Below are 27,601 nucleotides of genomic sequence, written 5' to 3'. Positions count from 1 at the left end.
AATTATGATAGTTTGGTTTATATCATTTTCATGTTACATAAGACTAAGAATGATTAGATATGAATTTGGTCAATTGATGCATATAGGTGTAACCTAACATTCAAAACAACTTTTTCATTTCAGCTTTGATATGTGATAAAAACTAAATTGCATCTCATCTTTGTGCAAGAATTTATCACTACTTTGTAGTAAGGGAATTCATGTTACTAATTCTCATTTAGTAGGTGAGAAATTAGTGAGACTTATTCAATGTCATTTATAGGTAAAGAATTTATAAAAGATTTTAATTTTTTTTATTTAATGGAGGCCCCCCATAAATTTATAAAAGATCTTGATTTGACTTAGGATAAAAATGGGATTTATGAGGTTGTTGAAATAGTTGAGTTACTATTCTGATTCTATTTATATAATGACTATGATAAGTTCTATTATTCTTTTTCAAATAAATCTACAATTAAATTGAATTGAAAGTTCTAATATAGCTCTCCAAAATAATTTGCTTTAACTAGAGAGATACATTTTTTTCCAAAATTATTATTTTATTTGAAATAATAAATTAGACAAACTCAACTAATTCTAAATCCCAATTATTAAAAATAATTTAAGAAAATAAATGTAATAATTTAATCCATTTCAAATATATATTTTTCATTAATTACTTATTTATTGATATAGAATTTGGGATTCATCTTGCGCTTAAATATCCCACTTGAAGAAGAAAACCCATTCTACTGGAAAAGATATAAATGTGGGCTGCATATCTTGTTATGTATATTATTCGTTAGAAAGTTTACAGAATGAGTGACAGGAATTTACGCTAGCCAAATACTAATAAAACCCTCCATAGAATAGTATTACTTTCATCTATTCCCTCTTACTTACATATCTATTTATATTGCATATTATTCATTGAATTGTTTACAAGATCAGAGGTAGGAATTTGCAGTAGCAGTATACTAATTAAACCCTCTACATTCACCTAGGCCCTTTAATAAACATATCAACAGTTAAAATCACAGCATCATAAACATTGAAGACTCTCTTTCTGACCCTGCTATGGAATGTCAATATTCCAATCACAGTAGCGAATCCCAAACCATAACTCAATCCAAGTCCAACTGCCCATCCCACCATTTCATCATCTGAATTCTCTGTTTCACCATTTGTCTCAATACTGGTGCAGTTTCCATAGTTAGCAGAGTTGTTTCAAAATGTTGTATTGCTAAATGGAATCCCACTTAGCTTAGGATTTCCAAAGTAGGACGACTGCCCAAAGGTTAGGAACTGCCCTCCAAGGGGTACTTTTCCTTCTAAGATGTTGTAAGATAGATTCAATATCTCCAAATAGCTAAGCAACTGAAGTTCTAAAGGGATTTTTCCATTCAACCTGTTTAGCGAGAGGTCAAGAGACTCTAGCTGCTCCATGCCTCCCAATGTTTTGGGGATTTGACTGCTTAGATGATTCTTTGAAAGGTTAAGAGTTATCAAGCCTCAAAGAGATCCCATTTGGGAAGGAATGGTTCCTGATAAGTTGTTTCTGGAGAGATCAATACATTTAAGAATGAAAAGGATTTTGATGAAATCAGCATCCCGACCTTTCCAGGAAATATCAATCTTATTTGTATACACCGTATTTACTGTAAATACCTTTGAAGTATCTTCTTCGAGAAGGTTTGGATCACTCTGTGATGCATTGACTATTGCAACCAAGTTTGTAAGATTACTTGGAATGGGCCCTGAAAAGTGGTTTCTAGAAAGGTCCAGAATCTGAATATTTGGAAGACCAGTTACTTGGGGTGGGATACTTCCATGATTACAACTAAGGTTCAAATATGTAAGACATGGTAATTCCCATATCCAGGATGGTATAGTTGTCACACTGTTAAAGGATAGATCCAAATGGTCCAATTTATATTGACTGGCAAGAAACGGTGGAATTTTATCTAAACCGCAAGAACCTAGTCCCAAAAAGTTGAGCTTCTCGAACTGTGGTATCCAGGTTGGATCAAAGCTCACGGTTAAGTGATTGAAAGAAAGATCAAGCAATTCAAGTCTAGTGAGATTATCGAAAAAGGAAAGGGATATGAAGCCTCCTAGATTGATGGAGTCTAGATAAAGGGATCTTAAGTTGACCAGATCTGAAACTGTGGTCAAAACTGAGGTATTCAATGGATTGTAACCGAGGTCAAGATAAGAGAGGGAAGAAAGTGATCCCAATGAAGGTGGGATTGTCCCGGTTAACTTGTTATTGAACAGATCCAAATGAACAAGTTTAGTGAGATTGACTATGGAGAGAGGAATCTCACCTTCAATGTTGGTATATGAAAGGGCCAGACTCTCCAAGGATGAGATATTCCCTACACTAGATGGAATTTGGCCCTCCACAGCTGTCGATGAAAGATCAACACTGGTTAGCGACCAAGATGTTTGCTGTGCAATGAAGGAAAGTTCTCCTCCAACATAGTAATTCTCAGAGAGATCAAATGAGAGCAAGTGGGCAGTCACATTTTCAAACCAAGGAGGTATCTTTCCTGACAAAGAATTATCTGAAAGATCGAGATGGAGGAGAGAAGTGAGATTGAGAAGGGAATTTGGATTGGTCTGATAAGCCCACAGTCAGACATGCTGAGTTGTTGAAGGTTTGATAAACTGTAAACAGCTCCACCCCAATCTTTGCTTACAAAGATGCTCATTCCATCAAGAGACAGGTATTCCAAGCTCACTATATTCGATAAGCTTTCCAAATTCATATGCAATTCACTTACAAATAATTCATTTACATCTCTAGAATATGACAAGTTGAGAAAACTAAGACTCTGTAACTTTATAAAATGTGGAGTGAGATTACCATTGAAGAGGTTGTTGCTCAGATTGAGGTGCTCTAACTTTTCAAGTTGAAACAACGATCTAGAGATGTTACCCTCCAAATTGTATCCAACCAAATCCAGGCCAAAAACATGGCCTGTGTGGAGGTTACAGCTGACTCCACTCCACGTGCAGCAATTAAATCCGTGCCACGAGCTTAGCTTTTTCGCCTCATCTACAACGGCTATCTTGAAATCCAGAAGATGATCTCTTTCACGGAGGGTGCATGCCATTATAGGAGGAGAGGTGAAGCAGAAGAAAGAGCATGATATCGTAATGATTGCAAAGGCAACTCTGGCATATGAAAGCGTACTCTCCATGTCTTCTACACGCTAAAACTTCTTTTAACTTCAAAAGAAAGAGATGATGAAATGAATGTTAAATATATGCCTTCACATGCTTAAATATTGTTTTATAGAGAATGGAGGCGTGTGGGGAGGGAGTGGTACTTCCTTGAGTGGAAAAGTCTTACTAGGATAGGGCAGTATGCAATGCGTGAATAGCTGATCTTATTCTTATAAGTTGTTTAAAATGAGTAAAAAGTCTGTTTCAATAACATCATTTCATATTTAATAAGTAGAAAAGTAAGAGGATGGTATGATGGTATGGAATGGAATGCTTTTATGACAGATCTCATTCTTTGATTTTAAGGGTTTCTAGAATTTTCTTGACTTCAAAACAGAGTGGAAAAGTCCGTCTCCATAATATTCATGTATCTCAACAAGTGGTATGATGATATATAATGCAAAGCTTTAACAGGCCATCTTGTTCTTAGATTTTTAGAGTTTCTATAATTTTTTAGACTTACAAATTAAGCAATATCAAAGTCAAACATATTAATATTCTAATCCTAATTTTTTATATGACAAAAATATTGAACATGTCTAAATAGATTTTGATTTTAATGCAAAGAGAAATAATATTTAAAGTTGGATTAATATTATTTACATTTCATGTTATTATTATATTTATAAGGAAATTATCAATTCAATTTATAATAAAATTTAAAATTTAACTAGTTTACTTATTCATGAAATGGAATTTCAAATATCTTCTTTCTTTATGATTACCACCATTTGATTATTTTCTCTTTTAATTGTTGCAAGAAAGACATAAAGAAGATCCTCAAGCTATAAATATAAAATCATTCTAAATTTAAGCTTTCTTTCTAATGGATAATCTTGAAACAAATTAGATATTGATTTGATATTTGTGTTGAAATTTTAAATTAAACAATATAATTTATATTATATTTTTGAAAGTTTAACTTTAAATAATATTTAACATAAATATGAATTAATATTTTAAAAATATTTGATTTGAAAGGCAGGCCAAATAGAAGATATTTGAAAAAAACAAATTTTAAAAATCTTGATTTAATAATTAATGAACTATTTATCAAAAAAAAAACTTGAATTAATAAACAAAAGATTTAGTATGTTAAAATACAAATTCTATTTTGTAACTATGTTAATCTAGTTCTTCGCTCAAGTTCTTCTCTAGAAAAGAAACAGTAAATTCTATCTTGCATTTAATGTTTGATGTATGTCACATATCGATATCATGTAGAGCCATTAAGTTATCAAATTTCGTCTACATCCTTCTCATGTCACATAAGTCACATAAGTCACATAAGACTTGATTATATATGAAATGGGTAATTTGACACGTATAGGTGAGATGAACATCTATATGAAACATTATATTCAAATCAGATTTTTGAATTCAGATTTCATATCTCTATGAAATATATTATGTGAACTTAGTATCAGGATTCCCATACCAATACATGTTTGGAAACTAAATTACATCTTGTCTATAAGTCCAAGGCTTTTTTAACTGCTCGATAGTGAGCGACCTTATTACAAGCTTCTGTGTTAGTGGGTAAGAAACTAGTGAGACCTATTCAACTCACTTATCGTTAAAAGAATTTATAAAACTTTATTTATTTGGCTTGGATAAGAATTGGGTTCATGAGGCCATTGATGGTTATTAAAATTTATTTGAATTTGAAATAAAATCATTACAATGTTTTTATGGCTCATAAAATTCATGAATGTAGTAATCTAAATTAAGAGGATAGTTTTGTTTCAAATATTTATTTACATTACAATCATTCATCTTAAAAAAAAAAATCCATTTCAAAAATTTTCATAGTAGATGACAGTTCTTTCCCACTTTATATAATAAAATTAATATCTTTATGTTTTCTTACTTCCTTTTAATACATATTCCTTCTAAAATATTTTATTATTTTTACAATATATCTATGGTACTTAATAATTAAATAAGATTTTAAATTCTTCTTATTTACACCCTTTACATACATAACTAGACATGTTATTTCATCATGATCGCATATATCTAAATAAAAACTTTCTAGTAGATTTGATAAGATTTAATAAAACTAAGATAATAAATAATTATACTATAATAACACATTAATTTTAATAAATTAAAAGTTATTGACCAAGTAATTTTTTTGGTATGAATGCATGCTCATTTTTACTTTATATGTTTGGAATTGGAAAATAAATTTTTGTATAGAGATAAACACACAAAAGTGGAAGCATGGAACTATTTATTAATCAATTTTTTTTATATTAACTATAGGTAGATCAAAAAAAAAAAAAATGTCAGTGAGAGTATCAACAAAGAGGGAAGGCCTCACCATGAAATCATAGAATCATAAATACAAAAGAGGGTCAAAAGGAAGTAGTGAACAACTAATGAAGGACATCATAGTGGGTATCAACCCAAGTCGTCCAACCAAGCGAGCCCTCCATCCAAACAATGTTCTTATGTTCTTATAACTGAGTCAACATAAACAGCTCTTCTTTCCTAGTATTGACGTTCTTCCTGATTTCTTTGTTCAGTCTTTTACAAGTTTGTTCGAATGTCCGCAAGTTGTCCAGGGTTCTCCTCCACTCATAACCATGCTTTAGCTCATAGAAGAAAAAGATGGCATGCCCATCCTTAAGAAATTTCCTCAGCTTCTCTTTTTCTAACATCATAGTAGTGTGAACCTACAGAAAAATTTTAAGACGACATATTCCAAAATAAGTTGGTATCCTTATGAGGACCATTGATATCACTAGTAACAATTTCTAAAATATTCACATTAATAGGGTAATAGAAACCAAACATATTCTAGATTTCTTTAGCAAAGATACAATCAAATCAAATGTGTCTACCTGTTTGAGGGAGCTTGCATAAGTTACAAATGTCAGTATCATGACCATCTTTTTAAATGGGTAGTCTATCAAGCATAACTAACCATTTAAAACATCTAATTTTAGGTTCAACAAGACTTTTCCACAGAATATCAAAATACTTTTTTCCAAGAATCGGCATCAACAGAGGAATACCAAATAGTGTTAATGTGATGAATAATATCTTCATTGCGATCAATGATTCTATAAATATTTTTGGCTTTGAGATTAGCCATGATGACCCCATCTGGCCACTTACACTTTAAGTGCCTATGGGAATCCACATGACAAACAGTATCAAGATTTTTAGTAGCCTGAACAATCATATTATAGGTCTTTTTGTGCGAACCAGGAATATTATACTTATTCTTGAATTCATCCCATTGAATGATATTATCCTATTCAAAAAGATCAACAAACTAAGAAATACCCTTTTTAGCCCATAACCTGGCAAAACATCCTTGGGAGAGGCCTAGGGGTTTACCATTCAGGTGCAAGTTCCACCAAATGGATCTGCTTATCATCATAAAAATCCTTATTGTTGGTAAAGTTCTTTACATGGTCCCAGGATCTCCAAATGGATTTGAAAATAGCAGAACATTGGACAGTGACCGGGAAATTGCCAACAATAAGATCACAAAATCCAAGTCCTAGCTTTTTTAGGAAAACCTCTTTCAATATTATGCCTAACCAGCACCTTCCAAGGATTATTACCCTCCATGGAGTGAAAGATCCATTTGGCAGATAAGGCAATACCTTGAATTTTAAGGTCTTTAAGCCCTCGCCCCCCAAGGAATTTGTCAGTATGGCACCAGTCTCATTTGACCACATGCATCTTTTTATTACCTTTACCATCAGACCAAAGAAAGTGCATGATAGCCTTCTGGATTTCTAAAATCTGATAATTATTGAACATCCAAGCAGAGGAATAATAAATACTATAAGAAGACAACATCTTTTGACAAACTTGAATTCTGCTAGCAAGAGATAAGGACCTGTTATGCCATTTATTAAGCTTCTTATCAATTTTTTCCTTCATCGAAGACCATATATCTTTAAGCGAGGGTTCAATAGAGAAGGGGATGCCAAGATATTTGACTATCTTGCTGGGACCACCCCATTGGAAGTTATATTGAGAAAAGCAGCAAGGAGGTTGCTCTTCCCATCCTAGGCAAATGGATTTGGCTTGAGATATATGAGCACCAAAAATAGAATAGAATAGATCAACTTTAGCGTGCAAGGCTTTAAAATTTCTGTTAGAGAACTCAAAAAAAGGGTAGCATCATCAACAAATTGACAATTAATAAGCTCATCATTATTAATCAAATTTGCATTATAATGTTGAAATTGTTGAAATAAGATATGTAAAATTTAATAATACAAATATTAAAATGATGGAAAAGACTACAAATTATGCCTTTATTTATATATACTATAGGATAAAAAACTATAAAGAAAAGGAACTCAAACACTATACAAAAATCAATTCGAGGCAATCTCAATTAACATTTCATTAAAAGTCAAATTTTCCAATTTACTCAAATTTGATAAATATTTTTAATTATAAATTGTTTAATTAAATTTATATTTTTAATTTTTAGTTTTTAATTAATTTTTTTTAATAAGCTTTTAATCAATTTCTAATAAATCTATTAACTAATCATGAAACAATTGATTTTAATAATAAAACTTGATATAAAATCTTGATAATAACTCTATTTATTTCTTTGTATTTAATTATTGACTTTGTTCAAATATTTTATTTTTAAGTATTTACTAAAAACTACAATTTTCTTTTTGAATTGTGCCAAAATATCAATTCTAAAACTTTAAAAAAGCTTGATAACCTTTTATAAAATATAAAACTTATTATTTATTTCCAAATATTTATGTTTTACTAAAGAAATAAAACTGAGAATTACAACATGTAAAATTGGGAAATTATTAACTAGAAGGTGAAAAAATCACTCATATGCGCAAATCACTTTCATTGCACTCATAAAAAAATCTAAGTGTACACATTTCAACCATGAATAAACAAGTGTCACATAGTGGATAGTATTTGTCATTGCAAATTATAGTGATGGTTCAAGGAGAGCTTTAATATGTAATTATTAGACGAGAACTTTAATCTGTAATTTTTCAATGAGTGTTTTAGTCTAAACTTAATAATATTATAGTTACATTAATTACAAAAGTGATAACAATTTTTTTGATAATAAATATAATTATAATAATCATATTAATTGTAGTCTTAACCATAAAATATTATTATGTATGTTGTAAATAAGTATACTTTATTAAGATTTATAATTATAATTCTATTTTTATGATTGCAAGAATGAATTAATAATAAGTAAATGATAAATCTATTTCTATTACCAAACTTAGTTAGACATGATTTATCTTATCATACATTCATAATTGAGTTTGTTTATAAAAGTTTTTTTTTTTTTAATAGGATGCAATGTGTTGCTTATGTTTCAAAATTAAGTAAGGTAGAATATGTGCAATATTTTAATTAATTTTATTGTTCTTGTTGATTTTATTTGTTAAAATTAATCAATAAGTATTTTATTAATCTATTCAACCATTAATCAAAATAATCTAAGTATATTTCAATATTTCAATTTTTATATTTAACAATTATTAGAGTCATTCTCTTTTGTCCATCCAACAAGGTTTGACTTTTCTTAAATGTAAACTAGTTTGCATAAAAGGTAATGTGAAATTTGAAAGATTATTGAAAAATTCTAAATTGTTAAATTTCATCAAAGTATCAATACAAATTCTTCCAAATCTAGCACTCTCAATGCAATCGCATTTAAAATCAATTTAAATATATAAAGAATCATACAATAAAAGTCCATAGCCTAAATTTTGAATAAATAAACAAAAATGAGTCATTATTTTTTATTTAATTATTTAATTTGTTTGAATACTTTATTTTTCTAAATTAGTTTCTCATGTCATATTTTCTACTTATCAAATAAATGTTTCTATTATTGCCATTATTATTATTATTATCAAAATAAAATTTTCTCTTTAAAATGAATGATAAATCCATTTCTATTACCACATGATTTATCTTGTTATATTCACATTCTCCTATTACCAAATTAATTTCCACCCATTAAAGATAACTATTTTTGGATCGTTTAAATTTTTGTAAATTTTATTTATTTATTTATCAATTTTACATGTTAAAGACATTATTTTCCTAAAATTTAATTGGTTGATATGATTTGGTCTTATAAGACCCCCTTTTCCTCAAGCTTCCTCCATCTTGATTTTCTTTAGGCAAGATTTTGAGGTAAATATTAGTTTAGGTTTTCCTTTTCTACTTTGATATTAATATTGATTTTATAAATATTAGTATAAAAAATCTATAAGATTAAAATTAATCTCCTAATATCTCTCAAATTCAACCAATGAAGCATTTTTTAGAATTTCGGTAGAATTAAAGAGGCAATAACAAATCTATTATTATTAAACTTTTGTGGTGAACTTAACATTTAAAAACCATATCAAATTTAAACCATGCCATAAATGAATTTGGTAAACCTTCTTTTAATCTATTTTCTTAATCCAACATTTATCCTAATAAGATATTTAGACTATTCCGTATGATAATGTTTGTACTAAGGTATTATAGAATGTATTTCAAGATGTTTATTTTTCACTTGAACCAATATCTATTTAATCTATTAGAATTAATTTAGAATTTTTTTTAAATTATTACAAAGACATAATATTATAACAAAAATACTAAATGCATTATTTATATTCTAATATTCAATTACTATAAAAATGATAACAACAAATACATGACACTATGTGGCATTTGTCATACATTCATAATTGATTTTGTTGATAACGTTCAATTATTTAGTACGATGAAATGTGTTACTTATATTTTAAAACTATATATATATGTGTGTGTGTGTGTGTGTGTGTGTGTGTGTGTGTGTGTGTGTGTATATATATGTACATATATATACATATATATATACATATATATAAATATATATGTACATATATATACATATATATACACATATATATAAATATATATGTACATATATATGTACACATATATGTGTACATATATGTGTACACATATATGTACACATGTGTACACACATGTGTACACATGTACACATATGTGTACATATGTGTACACACATATGTGTACACATGTGTGTACACATGTGTACACATATGTGTACATATATGTGTACATATGTGTACATGTGTACACATGTGTGTACACATGTGTACACATGTGTGTACACATGTGTGTACACATATTTGTACACATATGTACACATATGTGTGTACACATATGTGTGTACACATATGTGTGTACACATGTGTGTACACATATGTACACATGTGTGTACACATATGTACACATATGTGTACACATATATGTACATATATATATATATATATATATAGTAAATTAAAGTCATGATATCTATAGACTTTCTCTATGTATATTATGTGACATATAATACATATAGCTAGTAGCATCTGAGATGGGTGATTCCCAAGATTTAAAATTATAATTCATTATATAAATTTATTTTATTTTATTCTAATTTATAAGTCTCTATCAATCAAAATTTATTTTCATATTATGATAAGATTTCATTTATGTTTAGAGCAATAAAGGATATTTTGGTAATGTTATATTTGGTTTGATGGTTAGGTTTAGATTATAATTTATCTTAATATTTAATTGTGAAAAGGGGTAGACTTCCTTTACATTTTCATGGTCATGTTTTGATAAAATTTAGGTTTCATTAAGATTTTTATTCAATGGAGTTTAGTTTAGGGTTCTGTTTAATTTTTAGTCAGGTCTAGAGAAACCTTCCATTTTAGTACTTAATGAGAATTGGATTTGTGCATAATAGTGAATTGGATTCAGTTTGTTTCAATGATATGGTCAAGATTAATCTTTGGTTATCCTATATACCTTCTCTATGATGGTTAGCATTATGTTTGAATTGAATGCATGGATTGACTAAGTCAACCATAGTAGCTATCATATTGTCTCATCATTTGTTGCCATTTATTTACCCTCTGACTCCACCTCTCGTGTCTCACTCTCTCCTCCTTTTCCCACTCCTTCTAACATGTACCCCACCTACTCTCACCATCTCTTCCTCCAATTTACCCTCTATCTCTACCTCATGTCTCTCTTACACATCCTCTCACATTTCCTTTAGTTTTTTTTTTGTGTTTGACTTGGTACCTAGCATTCAATTAAATTTGCAAGTATTTTTAAAAAAAGGTTTAGTATTTGGAACAATATTTTATTGGGTGTGTGATAAAGGGTAAGTTAGGTTAGTATAAAGTTAATCTTAACATAAGAGTTCAGTTTGGTTTAATTCAATGTTATGAGTATAGTTTAATTTTGTTTAATTTTTTAAATATACGTTATTGGGTATTTGATAAAGGGTAAGTTAGTTTAGTGTAAAGTCAATGTTAACATTAGATTTAAATTTGGTTTAATTCAATGTTAGGATTATAGTTAAATTTTGTTTACTTTTTAATAAATAACACTCTCTCTCTCTCTCTCTCTCTATATATATATATATATGTGTGTGTGTGTGTGTGTGTGTGTGTGTGTGTGTGTGTGTTTATCTTGAACCCTAATTATCCATTATTGTTAGCTATATGTCATATCTCCATCACTTCCAATGTTTTGTCTACCTCGTCTCTTCCCTGTCACTTCACCCTTTATTATGAGGTTATGAGAGAAGGGTGAAAGTTTGTAACGCTCTCTCTCTCTCTCTCTCTCTCTCTCTCTCTCTCTCTCTCTCTCTCTCTCTCTCTCTCTCTATCTATCTATCTATCTGTTTGTGTGTGTGTGTGTGAAACAATGTATCTAGTATTCAATTAAATTTAGTATTAGAGTTTGTTAGAGTTATTAATCTTTCCTTGGTTGTATTTATTTAATTTGGGATAAACCAAGGTATCCTTCATGTATTTTTTCCTTTAGTACACATGTGAGGACATGTCATTTACTTGTCCTCTTGTCTATGTGTGAGGACAATTCATTTTTTGTAATTCCTTTTACAAGGAAATTGGTTTATCCTCCTTAAGAGGATCATGACACTTTGCAAACACTTATATTGAATGGTGGCATTCATAGAAATGAGAGTTACACATGCAACCACATACAACTCCTTTCTCATCTTTATAAAAGAGATGCCTCTCTCTCATTCTTTTACACATCACTTTGATGTTACTGTAATGAGCTATTTGCTCTACTTCTCTCTCTCTTTTCCATAGGCTTTAGCCTCATTCATAATATTACACAAGGGGTTATTCTTTACTTTTCCCCTTTCAAAATCCTTGTTTCCTCTTGTTGATTCTTTAGAGGTTGTTCATTGGAGTTTTCTAATTCCATTATCTCTTTGGTGAAAAGTTTTATGGTAACTATTTTTCATTTCAAACTCACTTGGATTATTTCATTGCTCTTCATTTTTTTCACTTTACTCCATGGTATAAGAGCTTCCTAATTCTTGTTTTGAGTTTGTGTGAAGGTTACCACTTTGGAGACACTCTTGAGAGGTGCCTTTATTATTATTATTTTCTAACACTTTGTGTGTGCGGATTTTTTAGTTTTCTTCATTCTCTAACCCCCTTTGGAAAGCTTGCTGCCAAAGAGCTATTTTATTGCAAAAAAAATACATGTATATATTTTTCTCTTATTTTAGAAAGCTACCAAAACAAGGGACCCTTAGAACTATTTTGTTAAACTAATCTTATTGGTTTTATTGAAATATCAAAATTAAGTTTGCTCATGCAGATTTCTCATTATATTTTCATTTCTTTTATCTCTTGTATTTTCAAGTAGTATCTTTATACTCATCAAAAATTTGATATTCCTTTAACCTTGCTATAACAAGTTTATTATTATTTCATTACAATAAAAGCTTTTTTATCAAATTTAACTTCTCAAGTTCTATTGCACTTTTTGAAATTGAATCTTATCATTAAACTCATACCACTAAAAGCTTTGTAATAATATTCCGTATTTTCTGGCTAATCTAAATCAACAAGGCTCTCTCTTTATTTATCTACTGCTCTATCTATAATACAAATCTAACAATTAAAATAATTATTTATGTATTTTCCTTCACAATTCTTTTCATATAATCTGAAAGTTGAATTTGGTTTCATTCTGGTTTCATTTACATAGTTATATTTATATCTCTTCATTTTTATAGCATTTTTTTGAATCATCTCCTTAGGTAGCGTGTAGCGTGCCCTCTCATCTTGCAAGTAAGGGACCCTTACGTAGCTTCCAATCTTTGTGCCCAGTCTCCTTTGCAATTTTTACTGATCCCCCCGTGTCTCCTTCCAAATTCGCTTCCTTTTCATGCATAAACTGTCGAGTTCACTCAAACTGTTGTCTTTTTTAAAATTTTCCAGTGCTTCTTGTGAAACAACGCTTTGCATTTTTTAAGTTTTTGTGAATAAGCGCTAACTCATATTAAAGTTGTCTTTGTGCATTGTCTCTGTTCTTTGTCTTGAAGGCCCAAGTTTGCTCATATAGCTGCGATTATTCACCCTTTCTCAAGAATTGTCATCTCTTATCTATTTTTATTTTTGCAAAAAGAGGGGTAAAAATTTATTAAGATAGAAAGGAATACAACAAGGGGCTTGATCCTGAGCAACAAGATCATCAAATTCTTGCACCATCTCAAAGGACAGTTGCCTCCTATCCCTAATATTCCAACCGGGATCATGACTAGATGCCCATTTGGCTAAACAATCAATAGTTCTATTCCATTCACGAGGAATATGCATGAACCTAATGAACTGAAAAGAGGAAGAGACTAAGCTCTCTGTCAAGTCTATGGTCCAACATACCTCTAGTATTTGGTCTCGTGGCCAATGCGAGTGTGTTGGGGAAACAGGCAGTGCGGGCAGTTTAGCTATATTTTGGGATCCTCAAAAAAATTCTCCTCTTGGCTGGATGTAATACCCGGGCAGCAGTAGAAAGTCATCTATGAGTCCAATGATTTACCTTATCCTGAAGCTTGGTAATCAAATTTTTCTAGAAGAGACGTGGCTGCCTGGAAACAACAATAGGGATGCCAAGACAAGTCAAAGGAAGTGATCCTATCTGAAATCGTAGGATACCAACAATCCTGTGCTAAAAAGAATCTGTTTTACCACAATGCACTCCTATAATTATCTTTATCTATTTACTGCCATGTGTGTTTTAGCACATTCCTACTAGCTTCTTTTCAACCATGCATAGTGGAAGGTCTTTATTCAAAGAAATTTTACTTATTTGTTAGGCTACAATTTATTTTGTTTGTGACTTACCCCACTTCACTAATCTCTTGTGCATCCTCCTTTTGAGGTGCACTCCATTTCTTTTGGTGCTCCCTTAACTTTACGAACTGTCTGATCTTTTTTTTAGTAGCGTTGTTGGAGAGTATCTCTATCAAGCATTTCTTATTATTGCTTGGCCTTTCATATATCTGTTTTTGTCAGTTACTTTCTTTTTCTCAGTTTTTTAGTTATTCTCTCGCATCGAAAGTATCTCTGAAATGGTTGTAATTTGTATAACTTTCTCAACATTTGTCTTCTTGGAAAAACCTTATCTCCACCAAATTATCACAGAGGATTATTCCTTCTTATGAGCATTCTTGTAACGTCTCTACTACATCTTTTATCTGCATAGTTTAATCTTATTTTTAAATCTATCTTTAGAATACATCAGCATAGGTTTAGACTCTACCCTTATCAGTCTATCATTCATTTCATTCTGCTATTTTTTAACTAAAATAATAATAAAGTTTTTAATATTTTATCTATAACATTGTTTTGTTAAAAATATTATAATAAGTTGCAACATTTCAAAACCACGCACCTTCGAAAGGTTTGGTATTGGGCCTCAGTTAGCTTAGCTATTTAGATGGATGGCAAGGCATATTACAAAAATAGATAAATGTGGTGTCACCTGGGTGGTTGGTTTACCTGGTTTAGGTTTGAATCCTATTTGATCAGAATAGGCATAGAGCGAATGTGATTCCCAATGATGAATGGCTTTGCTAGTCTAGGGATAGTTCTATGCCGGTCTCTCCATTCAAATATCAATTTTTGGTGGAGCAATTCCTACTATACTCAGACCTGTAGTTGGTTTACGGTTGATGGGACCCATGGCTCTAGCCTGGCCTACAGATAGCATATTGATAAGCCCTCAAAAGGCTAGTAAAGTGCTATATTTAGTCTATTCTAGGGCTAGGGGGTACCAACACCTATACTCAGGGACTAAGGTAGTAGGTGGAAATATTGCAAACAAATGGGGAATGGGGGGAAGATAATTTTTTTTATAGAATTACCGCAATGGGGATGAATTGTCCTCCCCATTACCTAGGTCAATACATAACAATCGTATCTCCCCCACATTGACTAGTTCAAAGTGGATTCATGCCAATGGAGTGGAAGTGATGAGCAGTGGGAGTGAATATTGCCAAGGTCCAACCTATTCCCACTACTATAATTAACAGCAGGCAGGTACACCATTGAGATTATGGAAAACCCAAAATCGAGATATTGGATTGGACGCACTTGGCTTCATTTAATAATGCCATGCATGGGATATTTATATTGCAAATAAAGTCAGTTATTATACGATTTCTCAAGAATAAAGACCCTTTAGTTTAGTTCTGTCCCTACCACCGAGGGATGGGTATAGAATTATGAAAGGGGGGTTGGATTGGTATAGAATTACAGAATTTAGTTTAGTTCTGTCCCCACACTATTATAGAGTAGACTTTTCCACCACCCAATAATCTAGTTCCAGTGGATGGACCTTAATTCATGAGAAATGGACTTACACTACTCATTGATTTTTGCTAGCAAGAATCTTCCACTTCTCTCGGTGGTGGTAAACTAGTATCCTCCTCTTTCCCATCCTAAAATTAGGTTGGCAAGATACTAGTTCTAGAAGGGTAATGTCTCCATGCAGTGTGTGACTTCCCCATGTGCGAGATCATGCCTATTCCTCATAGCACTGCCATGGTGAAGGGATATAGGTGGAGAATAGTTGGGCCTATTCGTCGAGAAGTTGCAATTGCAATCATAAATGATGGATCTCCAGTGAGTGGTTTACCTCCCCTGCCGTTCCTTTGGCATGAATTGTGTGAAAATGTCTAATAGTAGCCAATTCTGCACTTATCCTCTTATCCCAAAGTTTTTGTGGTTCCTAATTGCTAAATTGTGGCGGGTCCCCTCTCCCGTTCCTACAGATTCATCAACAAAGCTTGGCCCTAGGGAAATTACGGGGCTATGAAGGTGAAGCACCTAGCTTAAAGATCTTTTTTGGCTTGCAAGTTTAATTGGCTCCCTATCTAGCCTGCAATCACCAGGATAGTTGATGGCTGGCACCTCAAAACGCACATGTTTGCTGGACCACCCATGCCAATTTGCACCACACTGATTATAGGAGTTCACTTTGACTAACAAACTACTTAGTTACTCAGTCAAGTCAAGTTAATTATTCAAACGGAACTACCCTCCCAAGAAAGGCCCAGTGGGACTTATAGTCAGTGTTAGGGCTTAGATCGAGAGAACAATTAGGTCCCATCCACGTGGCACATTATTGACTACCTTAGCCCTATGTGGCTAGGGCTAAGGTCTACCTTCTATTTCATCAACACTGGCACTACCATTTTTTCGGGCTTCTCTTACCCCTACCACTCGGGCTGCCCACTGCGTTGCTTTTTCACAAGGTCCTAAGGTTAGGTATGGGGAAACCATATTAGAGACCAATAGTGCACTAGACAAAGGTGGACGTCAAAAAGAGTGTTAGGGAACTGAGGTGATGACCTAGCCTAATTTTAGGCTAGCTACTAATCCCAAGCCCTCCCTTCCTTAATAGCATCCAAGACCGCTCTTAACTAACTTGAATAGTATTCATATACATAACACACCCACCCACCAGGAATTCAATTAGGCTAGCCTACCCTAACCTCACCTCACCTAAATTAGGTTGGTTAATAGATTAGATCTATGATTGAAATGTAATTAGAACTGGTTTCATGTGCAACTGAGATAAAGGGGTGTTATGTAAAGATCAAGTTCCGAATTTATTAGTAAAAATGTAGTTGTTCCTTAATTTTTATTTTTTTTTTAGTTTTTAAATAATTTATTTTTTAAGACTATTATATAAAAAGGAGTTAACTTTTTTACAATATTTTTTCTCTCAAGTATTTATTTTTCATTCATTTAATCAAGGAGGTTATTTGTTTTCTCTCTAATCATGTCTACTCTAATTCCTGAAATTAAGTTGAGTAACTCTAACTATCATGCTTGGAAAACACATCTTTCATTTATTTTCTAATTCAAGCATTTTTTAATGTTGCTACTAACCCTTGTTTAGTTCTCGTTTCCTTGGCTACGCAAGATGAGAAAGATGCATGGGACACTAAAATAGAGGAATCCATTGGCCTCATTGGTATATTTCTTAACCTTAATTTGTATGTTCTAATTGCTCAATGCACTACTGCCCACGAAGCTTGGGATATTTTGAAGCAACAGTATGACAGGCCTATTGAATCATGCAAGATAGCATAGAAGACCTAAGGTATACTGATTTCAAATCTATGGATGAATTTTTATTTAAATTTGATACAAGTCAATTAATTGGTCTAGGTGTTACCCTAACTGATATTAGATTAATTACCATTATTTTAAAGAAATGTATTCCTAGACAATTTCAACCATTTATTAGTAATGTTCATTCTCAACTTTCTATTCTTACTTTGTCTACTCAATTAACTTAAAGTATTTTTCAAAATTTGTTACGTCAAGAGGAAGATAAATTGTTGCAATTTGGTACTCATAGATCTAATAAACATGCTTTTGTATCAAAGAATCAAAATCAAAATTTTAAATCATTGAGCATCATAATAATTCTCCAAATAATCATAATAATCATAATTTAAATAACAATCATAATAATCATAATAATCATAACTTTAACACTAATTATAATTACAATAATAGATTTAATTCTAGGTTTTCTTTTAACAACAATAATAATCAAAATACAAATCATAATAATAACCATCCCAATCAATATAATAGTCCTAATAAAAAACCCCATTTTACTTATTATGGGAAAGATGGTCATTTAAATAATAATTTTTTTAAAAGAAAAATGATAAGAAACCTATGAATAATCATCAAACTAATCAAAAAATCTCATGGAAATCAAAATTGTCATGCTTTCACTATTAGTTACAATGTTTATAAATGATTAGAATGGATTGTTGATAGTGGTGCTTCTCAACATGTTACATCTTATAGATAGGTGTTTGATTCTTTGCAACTTGAACCTTCAAATATTCCAATTCAATGAGCTGATAATCATACTTGCAAAGTTGAAGGATTTGGTGACGTTGTTAGAATTTCTAAAAATAAATTTGAATCTAGAATCTATTGAAAGTGTTAGATTAAACAAAAAGAAATGAAATTGACATCAGGGCGAATGCACCAACTTGTGGTGCCAAAAATATGACACACATCTTATTTTTCAAAATTTTCAAAAGTGCGTGTGGGCTTTTTAGAATACTTATTTATGGGTTGCAACCCATAGCCCATCTCATTTTTTGGGTTTTCTTTTGTTCGTTTCTTCCTCTGCCACCAACAGCACGCACACATTTTGTAGAAGGTGAAATCTTTTCTTGTTCTCCTCCTCAAAATGATTCCTCATCATCGGAGATCAAGATCAGATTCATCATGTATGTTTTCTAATCTTGTTCTTGTATTGTTTTGTATGTTTTTTAAGTTTTTCTTCAAGTTTGTTTATTTATTTAAAATGCAATTAGTTTCTTATCAGGAAATGTGAATAATCTACCTCCAAATCCCCAGCCTAATCAACAAAATCAAAATAAAAACCCTCCACAAGATCAAAATGTAAACCCTCATGAGGAAGAGCAAGAACCTCCATTGATTGAAAGACCTCCTCTTGGCACCCAAGACAATATAATGAATGAAATAGAAAGAGGGATAAATGAAGTATAAGAAATCATTGGTAGGTTAAAAGCTTGCAGGAAAACTAATCCTATGAGAACACAATTGGAATCCTCCCTTGAGTCCATTATGAGCCAGGTAGATTTTGTTAGTGGTTAGTTGGATATTTGACATGTTAAGAGAGAAGAACAAAGAAGATACTATGCAAAAAAATTATCCTATAAAGATGTAAACTAAAAGGACGTAACAAAAGGTAACATATGTGCATTGTTTAAAAATCCAAGAGAACAAGACACTATTAAACCTACAACTCAAAGGTTTCCCATGCACTAGTGCATCCATGATGATATTAGAAATAACTTTTGGGATAGATGGTGGATGGTCTTTGATGGCCCTCCCTGCAATAATCATGAGGTTCCAATTTATTTCTTAAATAAATTATATTGTGAATTTTTCCTCGAGGAGATCGCCAATTATTTTGAGATGTTAGATTCTCGAGGTAGAGGTGGGGGGTCATCATTTGAGAGGTCAGGGGCACACTATGACCCTTATATAATTAGGGCACCTATTGTCAAGCCACAGGGTGAGCATGTCATTATTCCTTCAATTGTAAAGGAAAATGTAGAGACTAGTACTCTAGGGACTATCAATGCTTTGACACAGACCCTCATTCATTACTCCAATCCATTAGTTGAGGAGGAGTCTTCTTTGTGCCATGGTCATGTGTGCACGTCATGTGGATCCTTATGCACGTTTGGCAGTCACATTGGAGACACTATGGATTATGGGCTAGTCATTGATGACTTCCTAATTGAGACATTTGGCATTAACACACAAGTAAATTAAAACTATAACAAACTAATTTGATCACATTTTCTTATGTACAATGAACGAATAATAAATTATCATGTCTTGACATTGTTCAAAATTCAAGGTAAGAGTGTTGATGGCCTTAGTACAAATTCCCTGATCCCATTTTACGTCTTGTCGATGAGTTGGCAGGTATGTATAAATTTAATCATTAAAATTAAAATATATATTTATTAAGTAATCATATAAAGGATTGACAAAAAATTTATCCATGTGCATTTGTTCTCTACTGGACCATCGACATTCACAAGTGACTCTGAGCCTAGGCATGATATGAGCTTCGTAGAGGTACATTTGCTTCATGTTAATTTAATTGATTTGATTATATTATATTCTATAAAAAAACATGTAAATTGTATTATATGATTTGTAGTTGTTGACATCAAAGGCTCCTCATCTTCATCAGTCTGGAACTGATTGTGGAGTTTTTGCCACGATGGCTAGTTCAGAGCCATTGACCGAGGCATGAAAGAGCTTTCATATTTTTAATTGTTATTTATAATAGTTAGTATTGAAATTTCAAATGGTATTTATAAGTATGATTTAGTGATTATATTGATTGAATTGTTGTAGGGCCTTGTTACTCTCGATCATCCGCGAACCTTTGAGGTGGATGTACAGAGTGACTATTTGATGGCAGTAAGAAAATAATTAATTTTGTGTGTCCATATATTTGATTTCAATTTATAATAATTATTGATTCATATATACTTTTTTTGTACCAGCTCCAATTAGAGAGGAGCCTAAATAAGAGGATGAGCGAGTGTATGAGGAAGACCACATCATCCCCATCATCTCCTCCCATGCAATGACCGAAGACCTCTAGGGATTTTTTTTTCTTCCCCTCATGGGAAGGAGAAGATATAGGGATACACACATGTATAGGCATTAGTGGACATATATGTTGGATTTTATTTTACTGGACATATTCGGCATACATTTGATGTATTTATGACCTTTTTTATTTGATGTATTATATATATTTGATACATGAAATTATTAGACTTACAACTTTAATGCATTAGTTTGTTCATGTATGAAATTAATGGTTATCATGATATATATCTTGTTTTTATTGTTTACATTTTATGTATTTTATGTATTTCATTTTAATATAATTTGCATCCAAAATAAGGGTAGGAATCATTATAATAAGCTTTGATAGTATCTTTCGACATGTGAATAAGGCTATGATATTAATTTATATTTAGATAGTACACGTTATGAGTACTTTTGATTATGAGTAATTTAATTGGAGTTTTTGTTGGGATGAGAACAATGAAACTTGAATTCTTATTACTATTATACAATTAACATTGAAGTTTGACTCTTGAGTTAGCTGCATTATGTAAATGTCTAATCTTGAATCTTAGTGTCATCATAAACATGTCAAGAGTTTGTAAATGCTTTATCTTTAGAACACGAGAAGACTCGAAATAGATTTTTTAATTTATACATGGAATTTGTTATCAATATTCATTTCTTCTACATCTCTTCGAGAGCTTCATTCATGGAAATACATTATATGCTCTTCTTATGATTCCTATAGCTATAGTTGTTGCATTTTTTCTTGGATGTATTTTTTCTATCATTATCCTAGTGTAGGGCACCTAACAACCCTTGTTTTGGCTTTGTTTGTGTTGTTTCTTTGAGGCTTGTTGTGACTCTAGCCAAGTTAAGGTGGCGTGTTGGTGTTCTTAGATCAAGTTGGTTTGACTAAGCCTTGTTTAGGTATGTGCATGCTACTAAATGCTAGGGGGGACACTAGGTGGTCAAAGTGGGGTCAAAGTCTATACTTGTCATTCGTAAGTGGGATATGACCCAACTAGGTCCTAAATAGTGAATTTGCATCTTCTTCAAGTGTTTGGAACTCATAAAATGTTATGTTGGTTGATTAGGATCCCAAATGCAAAAATTTGCTAAGTTGTCAAGAAGTTGTTCAAATGGGACTAGGGGAAAAAAAGAGGCATATTGGTTACCAGGGGGCCACATTATGTCTAAAAAATTTTATTGAACCTGTTTAGTTCCATTCAAAAAGGTTTCAAGGGTCTAGAAGTCAAAAATACAAAAATTGCAATTTGGTCAGCAACTTCTAAAAGTTGCTCCACAACATTTTGTGCAACTTCTTAGTTATGGCATGGAAGGAAGGAAAGATGGTTGGTTTAACTAAATGCACACCTTGGGAGGTCCTAGAAGACCTTGAAGAAGACAAATCTACTAGTTGGATGTTGGAAGAGTTCATTCTTGAATTTTAATACAAGCATTTTGTTACATTTCTTTTAACAGTTTTTGGATTTTGTAAAGCAAGTTTTCCAATAACATTTTTGTCTTTAGGTCTTGGCACTAGGGTACAAGTATTGTTCTTCTTAATCTATTCAATTTCCTCATTCATTTCCTAGATCCAATCTTCATTTTCTAGAGAATCCTTTACTAATTTGGGCTCAAATTCACAAAGTAATCATGTATCATCTTTGAGTCTTTCTTTTTTCATAACACTTTATTCAACATCACAAATGATTTGTTTAGGTTTGTGATGTCTTCTCACAAATTTTGCTAGCATAGGTGGTTTCCTTCTCTATTCTTCAATAGGTTCATGTTGAAAAATAATGTCAAGCTCATTTCCTCTTTCTTGTTCAGGTTTTGGTCCAATTTTTGCATACTCAGTATACTCTCTTTGATGGTCGGCATTGCTTGTCTGTGACTTGGCATATCCATTCTATTTCTCGACACCCACTATCTACTGCTTGGAAACTTTTTGCACAAGTCATCATTTCCCATCTTCTAGGAAAATGCAACTTGGCTTGCTTGTTCATTTGGAGTTCTAGGAGCACCATCTTCAACATAGATGAATGTACTATAATCTTCAAGTTCTTCATTGAATGTAATGTCACTTCTTTTTATAAACTTGTCAACTTTCACATTTTCACTTTCCACAAATTTTTTAGTGTTATAATTTAAACACTTGTAAGCTTTACTCTTGGTGAAATACCCTAGGAATATACCTTCATCACTCTTTGCATCAAGTTTTCCATTCCTATTATCTTTGAACATATAACATTTTCTTCCAAAGATTTTGAAATATTTCACATTACGAGCATATCCATACCATACTTCATAAGGTGTAGTATTTGTACCTTTTTTTACTTGTACTCTATTTAGGGTATAGACAACAGTACTTACATCTTCTCTCCAGTACTTCTTTGATACATTCTTGAACTCCATCATCAATGTTCTTGCACAATCCATTATTGATCAATTTCTTCTTTCAACTCTTCAATTATGAGGAGGGGTCCTTGGTACTGACATCTACCTTTTGATTCCTCTATCATTGTAGAATGTATTTAACTCATTGGAAATGAATTCACCACCTCTGTCAGATCTCAGACACTTCAGACTCTTCCATGTTTCTTTTTCAACTCTGGCTAAATACCACTTGAATAACTAAAAAGCATTTGATTTAGCTTTAAGTAAAATCACAATCATCATCCTAGAATATTCATCAACAAATAGAATGAAATACTTATCTTCACACTAGCTTTGAACATCAATAGGTCCATAGAGGTTAGTATGAACCAATTCCAAAATATCACTAGAAGTGTATGTTTTTCTCTAGAAACTAGACTTGGTCATTTTTCCTAATTGACATTGTTTAGACATAGCATTTTTCAGGTTTCTTCAATTTAGGAAACCCTCTTACTTTCTTCATTTTACTAATGTTTATCAAATTGTCAAAATTCACATGACATAGCCTCTAGCACCATAATTAAATATCTTCTTGCTGTGCAAACAAACATGTCTCATTAGATAAATCTAGATAGAACAAGTTACCTCTTTTCTGATCACCACTTCCAATTAGCTTACCATCAACATCATATATCTTGGCTTTCCTAAGATGGAATTAAACTATGTATCCTGATTTTTTCAGCTATTAAACACTCAACATATTATAGTTAAGTCCTTCGGCCCAGTAAACATTGTGACATTTGATCTTGCCAATCAATTGAACAATACACCTTTACCTTTTACAACACATGCAATATCACTACCAAATTTAACACATATACCTTTGTAAGGACCAATATCATCAGATTTATCTCTATCACCAATCATATGATTAGAACAACCACTATAATTTATCCATCTATCAATCTTGTTCACTTATGAGACTAATGCAGTTTTTTCATCTTCATCAGAATCTTCTTTTATAGAAACTTAGGAAACTTCATCATCATTACTTTCAGATTCAATGTCAATTTCTTCTTCATCAATGTAACAAGATTTGTTACCTTTTCCATCCTTGTTTATCTTGTAGTCTTGCTCATCTCTTCTTCCTTTGTACTTGCTTTCCTTTCTCTCATCCTTGTCTTCTCTGTCAGGACACCTAGCATCAATATGACCAACCTTGTTGCATGAAAAATAAATAATAGGTAATTTACCTTTTCCTCTTCCAAATATTTTTGCAATAAAAGCTTCAAGTTCATCGAGCTCATCATCAAAGTTGTCACTGTCACTCTTCGCATTTTTTTCTTTCCTTTTGCTAAGAACTAGTTGTGACTTAAAAGCATATTCAATAGTAGTAGGTGTGTAGTTATCGAAGTTAGACATCTCAAAAGAAGCAAGTCCACTAATTACACCTTCCAAAGTCAAAGTGTTACCTAGAGTACATCGTAGTTCTTGAATTGCATAAACTCTAAGGGCCTATTTGATTCATGGATTTGAATAAGAATTGGCATTTGCAATTCTAAAAAAAATTTAATCCATTGTTTGGGTGCATAAAATAAGAATTGGAATTGGAAAAATTTAGAATTTGGTATTCCCATTTATCCTCATATCCATGATTTGGTATTCCGTCCAAATAGGTGGAATTGCTCCAATTCCCACTCTAATTCCAATTTGACAAAAAAAGAGTATTGGATATTAATTAAAAACAAAAAAAATTGAAGCCTTCTTTTAATCTTGAGAAGGTCAAGGTTCAATCTTGGGACGATTGGGGAGAAGGGATTCATACTGGGTGTCGATCTTCATTTTAGGTGATTTGGTTTTTCTTCTTTCATTTGAAGTGATTTCCTATTCTCTCAATATCATTATTAAAATTACTTTGTTTCACCTTTTCATGGATTTTTATTTTGAGTGGAAGTTGAGCATTCTAAAGATTGTGTGTAAAGCTCAAAAATGCATTCCTCAACTACTCAGTGAAATTGAAAAACTATGCAGGAAATGCAAAAAATTGTTGATTATTAAATGAATTTCTAAGGCCTCAATGGTCATGTCAATTTTGAAAACAAGTAGCAATCATTTACATTTATATTCAAACAGTGGTTTCATGTGCTTTCCTCCCAATTTTTCTGTCAACTATGCAGCTACCCAGTACTCAGAAGTGTTATGACAATTGATGCATGGAGAGATGCTCTTTTGGAGTATTCATTGGTATCACACTGGTGAGCATATCATTTGAAAGGTCAAGAAACTCCAAATCTGAAGTATAGATAGAGTCTGGAATGGCTCCGATGAGATTGTTTCTCGACAATGATAAGAACACAATATGCTGAACATGTTCACCAATATCACTGGGAATAGAACCATTGAACTGATTCAGGCTCACGTCCAGCATCTTAACACCAGCAACAGGAAGAGGAAGAGCACCTTAGAAGCTTTTATTGTGCAAATCTAGGTACAAATCAGTCCTACATGTTAGTTTAGACGGCAATGAACCTGTTAATTGATTACAACTAAAGTTCAAATATGTAAGACTTGGTAATACCCATATCCAGGATGGTATAGTTGTCACACTGTTAAAGGATAGATCCAAATGGTCCAATTTATATTGACTGGCAAGAAACGGTGGAATTTTATCTAAACCGCAAGAATCGAGTCCCAAAAAGTTGAGCTTCTCGAACCGTGGTATCCAGATTGGATCAAAGCTCACGGTTAAGTGATTGAATGAAAGATCAAGCAATTCAAGTCTAGTGAGATTATCGAAAAAGGAAAGGGATATGAAGCCTCCAAGATTGATGGTGTCTAGATAAAGGGATCTTAAGTTGACTAGATCTAAAATTGTGGGCAAAACCAAGGTATTCAATGGATTGTAACCGAGGTCAAGATAAGAGAGGGAAGAAAGTGATCCCAATGAAGGTGGGATTGTCCCGGTTAACTTGTTATTGAACAGATCCAAATGAACAAGTTTAGTGAGATTGAGTATGGAGAGAGGAATCTCACCTTCAATGTTGGTATATGAAAAGGCGAGACTCTCCAAGGATGAGATATTCCCTACACCAGATGGAATTTGGCCCTCCACAGCTGTCGATGAAAGATCAACGCTGGTTAGCGACCAAGATGTTTGCTGTGCAATCAAGGAAAGCTCTCCTCCAAGATAGTAATTCTCAGAGAGATCAAGTGAGAGCAAGTGGGCAGTCACATTTTCAAACCAAGGAGGTATCTTTCCTGACAAAGAATTATCTGATAGATTGAGATGGAGGAGAGAAGTGAGATTGAGAAGGGAATTTGGGATTGGTCCGATAAGCCCACAGTCAGACATGCTGAATTGTTGAAGGTTTGATAAATCGCAAATAGCTCCACCCCAATCTTTGCTTACAGAGATGCTCACTCCATCAAGAGACAGGTATTCCAAGCTCACCAGATTCAATAAGCTTTCCAAATTCATATGCAATTCACTTACAGAGAATTAATTTACATCTCTAGAATATGACAAGTTGAGAAAACTGAGACTCTGTAACTTTATAAAATGTGGAGTGAGAATACCATTGAAGAGGTTGTTGCTCATATTGAGGTGCTCTAACTTTTCAATTTGAAACAGTGATCTAGAGATGTTACCCTCCAAATTGTATCCACCCAAATCCAGGCCAAAAACATGGCCTGTGTGGAGGTTACAGCTGACTCCACTCCACGTGTAGCAATTAAATCCGTGCCACGAGCTTAGCTTTTTCGCCTCATCCACAACGGCTATCTTGAAATCTAGAAGATGATCTCTTTCACGGAGGGTGCATGCCATTGTAGGAGGAGAGGTGAAGCAGAAGAAAGAGCATGATATCGTAATGATTGCAAAGGCAACTCTGGCATATGAAAGCGTACGCTCCATGTCTTCTACACGCTAAAACTCCTTTTAACTTCAAAAGAAAGAGATGATGAAATGAATGTTAAATATATGCCTTCCCATGCTTAAATATTGTTTTATAAAGAATGGAGGCATGTGGGGAGGGAGTGGTACTTCCTTGAGTGGAAAAGTCTTACTAGGATAGGGCAATATGCAATGCTTGAATAGCTGATCTTATTCTTATAAGTTGTTTAAAATGAGTAGAAAGTCTATTTCAATATCATTTCATTTTTAATAATTAAATAATATTTTAAATTCTTCTTATTTACACCCTTTACATACATAACTTAAGAAATTTCCTCAGCTTCTCTTTTTCTAACATCATAGTAGTGTGAACATACAGAAAAATTTTAAGATGTGTGATTTTTCAAAACAAAATAGTAAGAACTCTCAGTTTACCTTGGTACCTTTCATCCTTCCTACACTTCTAGATCTGCCAGACGATGTTAGAAGACAACATATTCCAAAATAAGTTGGTATCCTTATGAGGACCATTGATATGACCAGTAACAATTTCTAAAATATTCACATT

General features: G+C 32.3%; 1 pseudogene; it reads right to left on the bottom strand.

Moving 5' to 3' along the window:
• Positions 1-975: 975 nt before the first annotated feature.
• LOC149544465 (receptor-like protein 6) lies at positions 976-27,054 on the bottom strand (annotated as a pseudogene).
• Positions 27,055-27,601: the final 547 nt, after the last annotated feature.

Source organism: Cupressus sempervirens, chromosome 8 (assembly GCF_028749045.1).
Source record: "Cupressus sempervirens isolate cs-2001-9-10 chromosome 8, ASM2874904v1, whole genome shotgun sequence".
Lineage (NCBI taxonomy): Eukaryota > Viridiplantae > Streptophyta > Pinopsida > Cupressales > Cupressaceae > Cupressus > Cupressus sempervirens.
The sequence above is the reverse complement of the archived record's forward strand: the minus strand, read 5'-3'. Positions and strand labels throughout refer to the sequence as shown.